The 15,847-nt window shown below is 41.6% G+C and overlaps 1 protein-coding gene across 2 annotated transcripts in view; it reads right to left on the bottom strand.

Annotated features, from left to right (window-relative positions):
- GARRE1 (granule associated Rac and RHOG effector 1) overlaps positions 1-9,109 on the bottom strand; it is a 54,551-nt gene extending 45,442 nt beyond the window's left edge. Inside the window, exon 1 of one of the 2 annotated variants that reach the window (XM_085235129.1) lies at positions 8,983-9,109. The gene's annotated coding sequence lies outside the window, so the exon portion shown is untranslated. The remainder of the gene's footprint in view (positions 1-8,982) is intronic. The other variant, XM_085235130.1, reaches the window with a different exon arrangement.
- Positions 9,110-15,847: the final 6,738 nt, after the last annotated feature.

Here is a 15,847-nt window from a genome sequence, read left to right on the forward strand (position 1 = left end):
GTGATTTATGTCATATTTAAGTTTGTTATTTATAGGTGAATGTAAAGTTTTCCTCTTTGTTATTTGATAATTCCAAAGGACATTAAGTGCTGACTATGATTAGTTACTTTGATATGCTTCTCACTGTAGTCTCCATATGAAGGCACTTAACAAGAAACCAAAACCCTTAAAAGGGAAAACAGAGTGAACAGAAGCAGCAGCTGGACAGGCATCCCAGTATAAACATGAGGAAGCCACAAGGGCCTGCCACACAACCTACAGCTTACCACCAGTCAGCTGAGGCAGTATCTTCCATATAACAGAATGTAAATATCAGTTTTAGAAAAAAAAAATCTTATCAAGTGAAAAAAAAAGAAAAAAAAAAACACAAACAACAATTACTCCTTTTTACATAAATTATAAAACAAACATTTCAGTTGTATTACTTCTTAAAATTCTGGGTCTTACCTAAAAGATAAGAGTGCCCAACCAAAGCAGAAAGACAACAGTAAGTTGTAAAGGACATCATGTGTTTGAAGACACAACAGTATATTTAAGTCAACCTGTACAGTATTTACCCTCTGAGGATATCTACAGCTGCAATTACTATTTTCTGCTTTTTTTTTCAGAATGTATTAAGCAAATCTTCCAAGATCACCGGGTTTGGACTATTTCAGATGGATTACTGTCCCTCAAGCACTGTCTGCTGGGGAAACACTATCTACCTAGACAGGGTAAGGTGAACAAAGCTAACGAATTGTTTGTCTTAGGTTGGTGGTGTGATGCAAAAGGGAAAACAAAACAAACTACCACACCTTGACAACACAACCTTTAGAGACAGCTATGTGGCGGATAGGAAGTTCACTAAGTCAACAATGCTTTAAGGCACAATCAGGTTTCTACATATTACTAAGCGTGATAATCAATATTAACTGTTTCCACTGCTGAAAATTGTACCCATATAACATTGCTCATATTAGGATTCCTTTTAGAGAACTACATTTAGCATAGGTATAGCATGCAAGACACCCCACATTCATACAAGTTATCCCTCATCACACTGAGCAACCACATCATGGTATAACATACTTTCCTGTAGAGATCAGTAACTCACGCTCTGAATCAGAATATATCAAATAGCACATGCAAAGAAGAGGTAATAAATTACTTGGCTGAAAGTAACAAGAGATTTCTGGAAAGAAACGGCATCTTCACAGTTTGTTTTTTGGTCGTACTGTATCAGACAATTCTAATCAAACTTCATAATAAGCTAACTGTTCCAAAAACTAAAATGGAAAAATAAAAGCTCTTTCCTGTTTTGTCTTCAAAGGAAGAAAATGCACTTTTCCCAAAAACATTTCACTTAATCTTGTGCCTCAACTACGGATTTACCCTATCATACCAATCCATTGCCACAAAAATTTAACATTCCTATATAAAAACAAAACATGTATTATTAGTGGTTTTCAAAAGACTTCATGTCCAGCAACATCTGCAGATTTCACTTAACCAGACCAGGAACTTTTCTAACCACAAAACCAAGCAACAGATGAATTTCAAAATAGCACAGGTCAGATGCATCACTTTTCCACATGGATAAAGCAAGAAGTGCACTTGACCAAAGTCAGCCTAACTACATCATATCAGTCCCATGATCCACAATATTATTTCAGTTTTACAAATAAATATTTGTAGGAGAAATAAGATTTAAATTAGTGCTGACAACATGGATCTGCAGGATACACTTGAAAATAATAAGTTGTGGACAAAGCCATGTTAGATTCATGGTCAAATCCTTACAACATATATAAAGTTCACTTATCACTTAAGTTATTTTGTAACGTTATAAAGTTGGAGACAAGTTATTCACTCTCCTTTGGATCTGAGATGAGGTCAAAGTGCTGAATCTGACATCACAATCTGTTACCCTGGAAGTTACTGCAGCACTTAGACAAAGAAAAGGTTTATTAACCTAATCGGATTGCTTGTGAGAAAATGTTTCCATTCTCCTCCTGAAAGCAGCACAAGATATGCAGAAATACTGGAAGCTCTCTCAGCGAGGATTCTTTCTACAGTTTAATATAGAACCAAGCATATTTCCAGCAAAGGCAAACATGCTCTTTTTTCAGTACTTTGTTCTAATAATTGGCACATCCTCCCTGCACCTCATGGAATTTTTATTAGCACAGAAGTCTCTTTAAAAAAAATAACCCTTAGAATTAAAAGTCCACTTACAGTTGCATTATTTTCAGAAATTTTATTTTTAGTTAACATAGCTCTGCTCTTCTATATAAAAACTTCAGCTTCTCTTCAAAAGTAACAGATGCAGAAACACAAGTTACAATACCATCAAAGCTTCAACTTTCTTTCTATTATAACCTGTGTACCTACACTAATTGCTGCCCAGTGCAGTTTATTTGTACTCCACTGTGAGCTAGCACAGAACATCAGTTTGCTCTCCATAGGTAAAGAAGGCATGAGTATCGACGTAAACCTCTGCTGTCCTGCGAACAACAGTGGCAACCTGGCAGTCTTCAAGATTTCACTTTTACTGCTCAGAACTAAACTCCATAAGGTAAAATTCTTACCACTAACAAATAAACTAAACTACTTTGTTTTTTTTCCTATTTCTTTAATGAAGGCCAAGAAGAAAGTTTTCAGCTTTCCTGAATGGTATGTGCATATTTAGCTTTAGATCAATTTTTTTGGTGACACATTAAAGCTTCAGCTACATCATCTGCTTGTAAACAGTCACCTCACATTGGAAAAAGCACAGAACTTATTACCTTGTTTTGCAAATATTTGCAAACTGTGTCACTTATCCAAATGAACATAAATAACTGTATCTTTGGTAAGAGGCTAAATACAGTTCTTTCCAGGGCTACACGCTGATGAAACTGGATTCTATACAACATACTTCACAGTTTTAGTTAACCCTGTTCTATACTATGGGGCCTTCAATTCCTGCTCAAAGAATTGCAGACATTCAACATCAGGCAACGTGACCATTCTTCTATACAAACATACAAATAAATAAAAACCCATTCTTGTTCTCAGAATCCTTAAATTAACAGAGGTGCCTTTAACAGAAGATGAAAACCTGCATTCATTTTTACATTTATTTCAGATGCATGGCTTCATCTGAGAATTTGGGGATGATAAATCCATTTCACACTTAGTGAGTTACAAGCAAAAAACTAAGTTAATAGATCTGGAATAATGAAATTTTTAGCCATCCTCTTCCTCCCTCTGCATAACACTGTCTGGTGCATGACTTGCAAACAGCATTCTGAGAAAGATTTTGAAATACTTAACAGAAAGATCATGTTCCTCAATTCTTCGGGAGTCTGACATAGAATTACATTCACCCATACTGATCTTTTCCCTGCAATCTTCAGACTTTGTCACAAGCTTGGAGGATGCAGAGAGAGGGAAAGTCTTTCAACAACAGCACGAGTTGTTTCTGTGTCTGGTCACTACAGCTTTCACTTGCTTTCAGCATTTCCGGTCTATGGCTGGGCCACATAAAAGGAATGTCTAACATCTTCAGGATGAGATTGCCAGATTCAAGTATTTTGAAGAAACTTATAAAAATATCAGCTTGTACTTATACTCTTTGGAAGAAACACTTAAAAGATTTCAAGATTTTTCTGGAATGTGAGTTGTAGACATCCAGGTGCTTTATCTTTCTCTGAGGAAGCTCTTATGATTCGACTTGAACTGTTCTTCTACAATCAGCCAAGCTCTGTAATCTGTACAGACAAGCAAGACGTTCAGGTTCATAAACAAGAAAAATGCCTAGAATACTGCTCCGAATATCATGGTATCAGACAGAGCACATAGACTTGCTTGAAAGAATATGACTTTACCCCAGCAAATCCAGAGGAATTCTTAATAGCACCAAGAAACTTGCAAACACACCAATTTATCACACCAAGGAAATCTACTTGTGAAACTAAAAAACAATCTGTTCCTGAAAGAATTAAAGACAAATTTCATTGCTAGATTACTCTCTCGCAGTAACAAAAGCTAGGGACATCTTCAGAAAGTAAGAGGAGAAAAGGTCCATAACATTCCTGTCTTCCTGCTCTTCTCCTATGCTTTCCTCTACAACACATCCCATATACTGCGTTAAAAAGTTCACAGAACATAGCATTAAAGGAGGTTCGTTCCATCCCCAGATTGCACCAGCATATGTCGTACAGAGCCTATGAGGAATTTTGTGTAATCAGAGTTCCATGTAAATGTCAACTTTGAGCACACAACTAAATAAGAATCACACCTTCAACGCTGTTATTAAACAACCACTTAACATGTTCCACTATGACTTCCTAACCAACACACGAGTCTGGAAAGAACATGATACAATACACAAGGCTGAGATGGGCTGGCTGATAAGGTGACAGAGGAATTTTCCTGTCAGAGTTTTCCAAATAATATCTTCTGCAATGCCGTCTTACAGAATGCATACCAGTAAATGCTAGTTTCTGATAAGTACCCCACTGAAAGACAACTAGATAGAACATCAAAAAGTGCCATATCTGCAAAAAAAAAAAAAAAAAAAAAAAACTCTAACCATTTGAAAATTATTAGAAAAGCAAGAGATGTAAGACCACAAAGAAGGAATACAGCCACACTGCAGAACATTGACAATCTAGCTAGCCTTAAATAGAAAATACGTAGTCATCTCAAGGAGAAAATTTTACTAAAAACATAACTGTGAATCGGTTTTAAGGAGTATTGTAAAGATGTTTCCTAAGTTGTTATTTTCTCTGATGTGATCCTATGAATAAGAGCACGAGGTAAAATTTATTTTTTTTTAAATGGGGACCAGCTACTTTTTGCAAAAACTTTTCAAAGCTGTTGTGTAATACTACTATATATATATATATATAGTATATATATATATAGTATATAAATATATATATAGCCATCCTCAGAAGGGAGAGTATATATTTCCTTTGTGAAAATACTTCTTCGAAGAAAAGGCCCAGGACATCCCAGTTCATCGTTTCAATTAAAAGTTGTAATATGTGCTTGTGCCGATTGTATGTTATCGTTTAGCCTGAAACCAATGCACCAGAGATACGCAACACCACTGCTAGAAAGTGTATGACTTGCTATAAAGACTCTTGAAAGCCTCACAAACCCTCAGTTACTCCCACTTCAAATACATCCTTGCTGGCTTTCACTCAGACAGCTCACGATTCCCCACAGAGTGCTTCGTCTTTCCCTTTTCATCCCTCTTCTATTCTGCAAAGCTCAGCCAGCATTTCTGGGATCTCTGTTCTGCTGTTTTGCCCTCATACCCATTCCTCCCGTGTTCTCAGGCTGCTCTAACCCAGGCCTCTGGAAGTTGGTCTGCCCCATGCAATGTTTATGATCATAACAGAACCACACAGGATAAATCTGGAGAGGTGACTCTAAGAAAACAATACACTAACTTGCAATTGCAGCTGAGTTAAGACAAGATTGGTATTTCAAGATAACAAAGTTCTCAAAGTAATTTTTCTTCTGAAACACGTCTCATTACTGTCTTCTTCAAAAGATGGCAGTGGTGTTAATACAAGAGAAAATTTAAAACATTTTTGGCAAAATTCAAGGATTTGACAATTATATCACAGAATGTCAGAAGACTAGGATCAAATCAGACAATTCAACAGACAACTCACAAAGCTGTATGAGTAAAGTGAATGCCTTGTATTCCTCCTCACATACCTTAGTTTCTTTGGGGTCAGAAGGCACTAAATCCTTCCTATCATAAAATTATCTTTTGAGTACATCAACAACAGAAGAGTCCCACAAAAAGCTAAGAGACACGACAAAACACCAGCAACTTCTCAGCGATTTTGGAACACATCTTTAACAATTTCTACTTAGCTTTCAAAATATTCTTTCACCCTATCAGGCAGAACTTCACGTTCTACAGCTACCAACAGCACCTTCTGTGGTTTAGATCTTCAGTCTCCAAATAAGATTCCAAAGTTGCCTCTAGCTACAAGATGCACAAAATTTAAACACATCCCAGAACACAACGCTGCCTGGAGAGCGCAATGTTGCCTGCTGCGTGTTACTTAATGTTAACTGATGTTACCCAAAGGCCAACAAAGGATAAGAAACACTAATGAGACATATCGCCAAGCTCTAAGAAGACCAATGCAATTAAAATGTAGATTTTGTTGAGCCCAGCACAACCAGCCACCCTGAGCGCCAGCCCAGCACACTGCTTTAGTGATGAGGTTACCCATGCTGCTGGAAATGTCATCTTTCATGTATGATATAAAAACCCTTCTATAGCTGCTAACAATACCCTGGCATTGTTCGCAACATGTAGGGTGTTGTTCTGGCCAACATCCAATTCCAGTAATAATATTCTATCTACCGACAGTAATCACAAGAAGATAGCCTTCCTTTTCAGCCCCAAGTGGTTTTGCAGAGCAGCAAGCTCCTGAAGAACTGCCACATTTCAATGTAAGTTCTGCATTTCACTGTTCATTTATCTCTCACAGAACACACATTTCTCTCAAACTGTAGAAACACCTTGAGATTAGTGGGAATAAAGGAGCTCTTTTTATACAGTACAATTAGTCATACCAACAGTGATAGCTATTTTGAGCAGCACCTATTAATCACTATCATTAGCAGGATCTCTGGTGTACCAGCATTCACTGTACCAAGAACAAGTCTTTTCCCATTACAGCACTACTATATAAACAAAAGCAGCAGTGCAATTTCTCTTCACACAATCCCGTTCTGGGTAACGAGAGGAAGCAACAGCACTTATAGCTACTTGCCATTCAAGACACAAAAGGAAGCTTACTTATGCCTTGCAGGACAACAAAAATACAATTGCTTTGCAGTAATGAACAACTGGCTGTAATTTCTGTGCTGAGGAAGAAAAGTTCATGAAAAATAATAGATTGTGGGGAGTAGTGAGGAGAAAAAAAGAAATCTGTCAGGATGGAGGCAGCAGAAAATACAGAAAATGATCACATACGAGTGGATGGTTAAGAGGAAGAAACCTAGACTTCTTCCTTAAAGACTTTTAGCAGATATTTCCATACTATTCAGTATGAAAGACAACTGTTGACCAAGTTCCAGAGTCTCAGAAGAAGCTTTCATCTGGAAAATATTCCCTGTATGCAGTATTTCTCGTTTCCTAACACCTCTGAGTAACTACTGAATCAGAATGAAAAGTGCTAACAGAAGGATTTATGCCTTACGCTGACCTAAGGAGCAGCAGCAAAAGGCGCACACGAAGGAACGGCTCACACCCAAGCTTACATGAAGCCCAGAAACCTGTGTGTTGGCTTGAAACAGCTTCGTCACCACTGCAAATACAATACTTTGAAAGTCCATCCAGAAGCCCAAAAGAAAACTGCAAGCCTCAAACTGGGAAAAATAGGGATTGTTTACAGAAGAAGCGTCCATCTTACTCTGTGTCTTAGCGTTGCTTAGCAAAAGTCTCCAGCCAAGTGCAAAATCGCATTGGTACACAAATAGCACCTATATGCACACCGTGATCAGCTGGAGCTCACAATCCCATCAGCAGTGTACCACAACCTTCACGTAGCAGGGAGCTCCATGATACAAACCACGTGCCCTGGGGGCTTCAGCCGCTCACCACCAACAGCCAGAAGCAGCAGCCAGCAGCACCCTGCACTTTGTGAGCCAGTGCTGGGCTGAGCATAGGAGCAACAATGCCCTCAAACCCCACGCTGACCTCTTCCCCAACCACCTAGATTGGAGCATGCCAGCAGCCACACTGGGAATACAAAGTGCAGAGCCATTTTGGGAACCAGACCTCCACTTTTGGCAGCTGTGTGCCCCCACAGCCACTGACTGACAACCCAGCAGCTCCTCGCTGCCACAGATCTTTTCACCACAGCACCCAGACATCTGTCCCTCCAGCAATGGCTGATTTATACCTAGCACTGGGTTTATAATCTTAAGTAAAGCAACATGAGATCTTTCAAAATCTTCCAGATTTCTGAAGTAACATCCACTTGACACGTGTTGGTCAGCACCAACTCCTTCATCCCAGCGCAGGCCCCATTTCAAGCACCGAGAAGCGCAGGTCTGCGAGTAAAGTTGCAAGGTACAGCCCATAACAAGAGCTCTCCTCTTCTGCCTGCAACGTGCACACAGCATGCTAAATATAACCCTAAATACCAAGAAATAGCCCTTGATGCAAGCGTCGGGTGAAGGGCTGTGAGCCCCCACCGCTGTGCCCGGCGGCACAGACGGCACCACCCGCCTGCCCGGCAGGGGGCTGTCAGAAACCCACCTCCGGCCGGGCGCGAGCAAAACGCTACGCCCCACCGGGGCGGCTCCGCCGGGGCTGCCCGTGAGCCCGGCCCGCGGGGCGAGGAGCCGCCTCAGTGCCCGGCAGGGCCCGGGCGGCGTCGCCCTAAGGCGAGGCTCCGCGGCGGGTCCCCGTGCCGGGCCGCAGCAGGCCGGAGCCCCGGGCGGCGGTCACTATTTCGCAGGAAGGTACGCAGGAATTCCCGCAGGCGCAGTCCCCGCCCGGCTGCCCGCACTCGGGTCACGGCGGCGGGAAGGGGCCGGAGGGAGGGGGGAGAATACGGGGGAGTCGGCCGCAGCCTCGCCGCCGCCCGAGCCGCGCCGTGCAGCAGCGCTCCGGCTGTCCCCGCCGCCACAGGGCCGGCCCCGCGCTGCCGACGGTGCGCGGCGACAGCTCCCGGGCCGCACCCCGGGACGCCGCCGCCGCCGCCCTCCCCCCGAGCCGGGCTTCCCGGGGGCTCCTCGCCGCCCCAGCGCCCCTCAGACGCGGCCCGCGGGGCTGTCCGGAGCGCCGCCCGCCGCCCCCTTCGGCGCCCGTCCACACCAGCTCGGTGCCTCGCACTGCCGGGGCCCCGCACGGCCGGGCTGAAGGGCTCGCACCCGGCCCGCGGGCAGCGCTGGGGACGGGCCTGGGCGCAGGGCCGCGCGGGGGGAAGGCGGCGCGGGGGGGAGCGGGGCACGGCCGCGGCGCTCGCTCACCTGTCCGCCACAGCCCCCGCCGCACGGCCGGCCCCGCTCTGTGTACTCCGGAAACGGCGGCTCCTGCGCCGGAGGAGGGGCCGGCAGAGGGGGCGGGCGGAGCCGCGAGTGACAGCGGGAAGGGGACGGCGGGAGGGGGCGGGCGGCGCCGGCTGAGGGGTGAGGGCTGGGGGCTCCTGCGGGGGCGGATCGAGGGGAGATGAGGAGGGGACGGCGGGGCTGACGTGGAGCGAGTCGTGCTCGGCCCCGGCACCGCGGGTCCCGCGACCGCCTCCCGCCTGGCCCTGGGGGCTGGGCCTGGCTGCTGGGAGCTGCGAGAGACGGACAGGGTGTTAATTCGTGGTAGGGGACGCGGGCAGGATAATCTGACAGCATTTCTGTATGCTTAACACGACGAGGTGCTCGCACCCCGTTGTCTTGTGGCCGGGCACGGTGCGTTCTTCCACACAGGAATGGTGTGTGACAGATCGCCAGTGGCACCTGCAGAGTACTGTATGCCTCTCCTATTTAAAACCTAGCTAGAGGAAATACCGAGTTCTGCACCCTTGTTAAATGTTTATTTGGGAATTAGGTAAAATGCACAAAAGTTACCTGAAATTGGTCCCTTGATCGTAGTTATTGAAGTGCTACTGTCGTTACCGATTGCTCAGGAGCAGGCCTGTATGTGATGGCTTTGCTGTGAGCGTGAAGAGCGTTACTATTCCTCAGGCCTAATTTCATACGCAGAAGTTTGTCATGCAATTCAACATGTTTTCAAATCCAACTCCAAATAAACAGTCCCATTAATCCTGTCTTCTCAGCAGAAAATGTTTGTTTTTTTTTATTTCCAAGGTTTGGTTAGAATCTTACATTTGAAATGAAGCAGTTAATAACACAAATAGTAACAATAGCGTTAGGTCATGTAATAATAGGACAGTTGCTAACAGTTCTTGGAATATATTTAAGCAAAAAAATTTCTAGGACTGAGTTCATCCGTCTGTGATTCTAAAAAAACATATAAAATAATAAGCCTCCCCTCAAAAAACAACCTCTTGAATATAATAGCAATAAAGTGAAAATAACTAATTTCCACCAGTTTGTGCTGCTAATCAGAAAACACTGTGGGAAGAAGTGAAAGTGTCAATTTGTTGGACACCTTCTAGCCACAAGCAAGAAGCAGTCCTCAGCAGTGTCTGTGGGGAGCTGCCTGGGAGCAATCTGTGGCTTTGTTTCCATCTCTGTAGCAGATGGTTGCTGGCAGACTGGGCTGCTCATCAGTGCACTGCCTCTGAACTTTTCTGATTTTTGCATGTCTACTAAGCGTGTCTCTTCCTTGTCAAGTGAGTTACCAAATTAAGAGATACCTGGGAAATACTTGGAAAGCAAGCAAGGAAACAGAAGGCTGTCACATTATCCACTCCTTCAGCAGGGAGGGGTGATGGAGTGTTCTTTTTACTCTAAGACAGAAGTAAAATGCTGGAAAAGGTACCTTGAGGCGGGGGGGAGGGGGGAGGGGAGATTTTCCACTTTTAAATGGCAAACACTGATTTTATAAAAAAAAAAAAAAGGCTCAGATGGGGTTTGAACAAGTGTAGGTAGCTGAAAAGGAAAGAGAAAAAAAATACTGCAATGGATTTTTCTTCTTCTCAGGCCAGGATCAGAGGTTGTTGCACCTTAATAGCAATGCAAAGAAGGACCTAAAATACCTCCTGGTTTTGTTTTTGTTTTCAAGTATACAGTTTTCTGTCTTTGGCAGGCAGGGTACCAGGCAGGTGCCTTCCAGCTGCAAGCAGCTCTCCAGGAGCTGAAGCATTGTTCTGAGGTTGCGCCATGCAACCAGTACAGAGCAGCCCTGCGAGCTGCTGAAGGAAAAGGCAAACCAGCAGGAGTTATTGAGGAAAACATTACCCCTCACTCCTGAGTCTTCTTGTATGTCCAGCCCAGGCCCTGTCCAGTAAGAATGCTGTAGTCCCTGTTGAGCGACTGACATTTCCCACCTACAAACTTTTCTGGGAATATTCTTTCCCTTCTGATCTCCAAGCCATGTACCCTGCAGTACTTGCTCATGCAAGTACTGTGATCTGGTGCTCGCAGGATAACAACAACCTCCTGCTCTGACAATTAGCTGGCAAATGTTGAAGTATGAAGTACTACAAATATTGGAATAAAACAATACTGTACCAAATGATGGCTGTCCACCATACATTTTCCAAATAGTGCTACGGATACAGTTCTGCCAACAGATCTCCAAACTACATAAGCTACACTGATAAAAACACACTGTGTTCTACAGACATAATCTTACAGTTCAACACAACACACGAACGTTCTTTTATACTAGGAGGAGATCTCCAAATCTGCACTACATTTTATTACCCTAGTGGCTTAATTTTATTGAATGGCTCTGCACAGAATTTGGCTCCCTGTCAACAGTAACAATGTCAAAAACAATTTTTAAAATAAGCATATTTTTTAAATTTTAATTTGCAGGATTTACTTTTTTTTTTTTTTTTTTTTTTTACAATGCCATATAGCAATTTTTAACACATCATCTCAAAAGATATGACATTTGAGAATTATTGCAGATGGATTTTATAGATTAGGAGCAAGAATGCATAGAAGACTGGGAGGAATCCTAACCTGAGCACTAATATCTTTTAACCAGATGGTAGAAATTTAAGACAGACTGAGGAATAAATAGAAAGTTCACACTTCTTAATATGAATAGAGTCTGAAACATTCTGTTTAGTAGAAGTAAATAATAACCAATGAAAATAAAAAGGAAATTCCTAAGGACTAGAAAATATGTGGTGTGACGTTGATTTATTATGAATTTTTGTGTGTGTGTGAATTCAAAATGTTTTGAAAGGTTATAGTATGATTAACTATTTACTAAAGTTCTATGTAGATCTACATACAATAGAAGTATTCAATTGTATTTATAATTTTCCTATCAATGTTACATATATCTGAGATGTGCTTTCCAAGACTTCCATTGAATAGGAAGGGAAGGAAACTGGTGCACTGCATAAACAAAAAACGTAACAATGCTGTTTAGAGAGAGAGGAAACCAGCTTTGAAATGTATTATGAGTGCAACCTGATCTCAGGGGCTGCAAGAGGAAGAAGTCATTAGCTCAGAAAAAAAAAAAGCAGCACTGGCACAATAGCCATGTGCAAATGTTAATAAGGATATGCGTATCAGCAAGGTGCGGGATAAGATTAGGGGGATGAATGTTAGTCATAAAATCCCTCAAGAGTGGGTTGTCTTGTTAAGAGAAAAAGCGAACTTACAGGGATTGACTGTTTCTGTTAATCAGGCAGAGATATGTTTAGGAAAAGGAAATGTGAGGAAAAGCAGTGAAGGGTGATTTTGGAAAGCAGACGTGATCTGTTGCATCAGCAGTGATTTTCTCTTCGTGGTCAGCAACTGCTATGAAAGTTGTGATTGTATGTTGAAGTAGAGGAAGAACAGCAATACTGTTGCATCAATCTTTGGACCGTATATTTGCAACTGGAGGATGAGAAGTAATGAAAATGCAGTTTTAGATCTAGATACATTTTACAGTGTTTGTACAGTGTGTGACAGTTCTTGTGGCTCAGAGCCTAACTTGCTCTTGCTGTCTGAATGTTTGACAATGCAGGCATGCACATAGGCAAATAAGACTTCTAAAAATACATGTCACAAATCATCCATTCCAGCTGCCGTGGTGAGAACAGTCCTTTTGTCCTGCAGCTCTGGACAACTGAAATCCTATGTCAGACAAATGAAATTTAGTTATTTGCTGTCTGACAGGGAAGCTGCTGACCTACGCTTTATACTCCTCAGTTACATTGACCAACCATTGTGTCCAACCTGAGGCTTGAAATGAGAATTGGCCTCCTGCCCAGCAGCTTTGTAAACACTACCAAAAGGCAAAAGAACCCTATGGTTGGAGCCCCCAGCCTGCTGTCCGGAAAAATTCTTGCCGTTTCCTCCACAGAGCAGCTCTCACTTTGGAAAGACTGAACATGGCTGACTGTATATGGCCACCTAAATATAAAAATAGGGATAATCACCTTTTCTTATCAAACAAATCAGAGATTCAGGTCACCTTAAAAAAGCCTAAGTTGCGAGACAGTGATACTGGTTATAGGGGGAAAAAAAAGTTTACATATATATAAAAAAATCTCTTATTTCTACAAGTACAGGTCAAACTGTGAAGTGAATAGAGGCCATTGACTTCTATTGATGTTGGATATATCCCATGACCTTCTAGTTTATATATTTAGACTCCCCATAGTAATCTTATTTTCTACTGGTCTGATATCATCATTATTATAAGCAGAACTTGTCACTTGATTGACAGCAAATAACCTTTCCAAAAAAATAGCCAACAAGTAAGAATGTTTTGTAAGAGTGACACATGATCATGACTGCCTGCAGTTCGTTTTTGTTTACGGGCAGTGGAAGAATTTCAGATATTTTTAAGGTCGCTGTCCCTAATCCAGAGATGAAGGAGATGTGTTTGTTTTTAAGTTGCTGTTCTGCTTTAAAAACTGTCTTCCAGTTGTCCTGAAATGGAGAACTAGACTCTGAAATTCTTTGTCTGTCGCAACAAGCTAGATGGGCACAGGAATGCAATGCTCTCAATTACACACACAAAATTGTCATTGACATTTCACATTTTTGCTTCAGGAAGCCAACTGCTCAAATATATGTATTATTTTTTTTTTTGAAGTCTGATGATTCAGATGTCTGGGATCTCATTTTGCTTGTTTTCTTGAAAACTTTCACAAAAAGGAGTCAGTTTGCAAAACCACAAAAATGTTCTTCTCAACCAGCTGTGGTGAAATAGTTTGCATGGCCATCTAAATACTGGAGAATTTTCTGTATTTAAAATGAATTTATTCAGCTGAGTAGCAAACAATTGTGAATTCATTATTAGCTATTAGCAGTTGGCTTAGAACTGTGCAAAGTATGCAGAAATTACAGAGGTGTTGAGAGACTATTTATGAGGTATAAAGAACTGTTGTTGACAACTTTCTATAACAGTAAATCTCAGAAGAACTTATAAAACAGATATGCTCTCAGTGTACGAAACAGAATTAGACCAATTTTTCTTTCACCTTGAAATCAATATTGTATTTAAGTATATTTCATTGTTAGATTGTGAGCAGGAGTAAAATGTATTTCTGTGTGCTTGACCCCATTTATTAATAGAGTATTTAGAGTTGTTAATATAATTGAGTCTAAACACAATTTATGAAAGAGTAAAACAATTTAGAATGAATTTCAAAGCAACATTTATAAATGGATATAGAAAAAAAAACAGTATCCCTTCCACTAAATGTTTGAAATTAGAGGCTAGCTGCCAAAATATACTTCCTTTTTTTGACCTTGTGTAGCTGATTTCAATAAGGCATCGGACATGTTTCAGGTAATGCACTTGACCTCCTTAGAAAGTGTCTGATATTGGACATACAATTCTTATTTCTAAGTCTATGTGAAACATATTCATGAACGATGAATCTTATATATTTTAAAATATTTTATATAAACAGGCAAAATATTCATATGTTTATAAATATTTATATATCCTAAAAATGGTCTGGAAAGAAGCCTAAATGGCATTATTAAAGAGTTTGCATTGGGTAATTCCTGCAATAGAGGGGGCTGAAAGCTATTGCATCTTAATGTCTGTAAGGGTACTGTCACAAAGGCAACTGAACTTCAGCTGCCTCAGTGGTACTGTTATTACCTTTTGCCTATACAGCTTATTTTGTGTTGTGGAAGGCTGCCAAATAGAGTAATTTCATAATAGAGAACATGTAATTATGAAAGTAGGCTGAATAGAGGAATAACAGAAACTTGTAGGCCGGTATCTCATAGTTGAAACTTCATTAGATTACTTGTTAACACACAGAAAATTGTATTAGATAAGAACTGTGTTCTGATGCAGTCATGACAGTTGAATGAATTAGTCTTTTCTCTAGAGTTTCTTCATTAATTACAGAAATACCCGAAGGCCCTGTGTGGGATTGTGCTGTAGGTAATCCAAGTATAAGATGGCATTTCTCAGGAACAATGAAACCTGAGACTATCGAAGCTTTCTTCTTAAACAGTTATTGCTAAACCTAATACAGAGTCTCCTTCGGGCATTGTGCCCAAAACAATCCAGGTTCCTGGTGACATCAGGAAGTGAGAGGTGCCTGTCGGTTAGTCTCTGGCCACCTGTCTGTCTTGTGCTTGAGACGATAGCCACAAAGTTGACAGAGAAGAGTGGGACTTATTTGCAAAATCTTGACATGCCAGTCTGGTCTGTATTCCTTGGAGCCCACGCAGTTAGCAGTTAGCAATACCTGCTCAGCTGAGCACCATTTTCTCCTGGCTCCAACAGAACAGTTGGTGTAGCTGACCTCAGTAGCTAGTTTCAGGTTCTTGGTTTGTTTTGTCAGCTTCCAGTGCTTTTATACTTTTTCTGTAACCATAGCCAAGAGTGTATTTGGTTTGCATTCATTGTGGTCCACCACCTGGGTCTGGTTCTCTGTCATGAATTAAATGCCAGGCTTGAGAATCTCGCTCTGCTTATCACTAAGATGAAGCAGGTGATTGTGCACCCAAAGGTTGGTTTGTTTTTTAAACTTCTTTAGCCAAAAGGTTAAACAGCTGGCTATGTTATTAGATGCAAACATCATGCACAGCTGGACATATCAGGGCTCAGGGTTCATGTTCTCTACTGCTGTCTTGTTCACAGCCCAGAAATTCCTTGTTTAGCTATACATGAAGTCTAAGGGCTACCAGGAGTGATTTCTTTAGAATGCCACAATCTTAGATCCTTCACCATATTCTAAACACACCAGAGTCTCTAAGTCAAACAGATGCCCTGTATGTTTGAGTTGTCTTT

Source organism: Meleagris gallopavo, chromosome 13, assembly GCF_905368555.1.
Source record: "Meleagris gallopavo chromosome 13, MGAL_WU_HG_1.1, whole genome shotgun sequence".
Taxonomy (NCBI): Eukaryota; Metazoa; Chordata; class Aves; order Galliformes; family Phasianidae; genus Meleagris; species Meleagris gallopavo.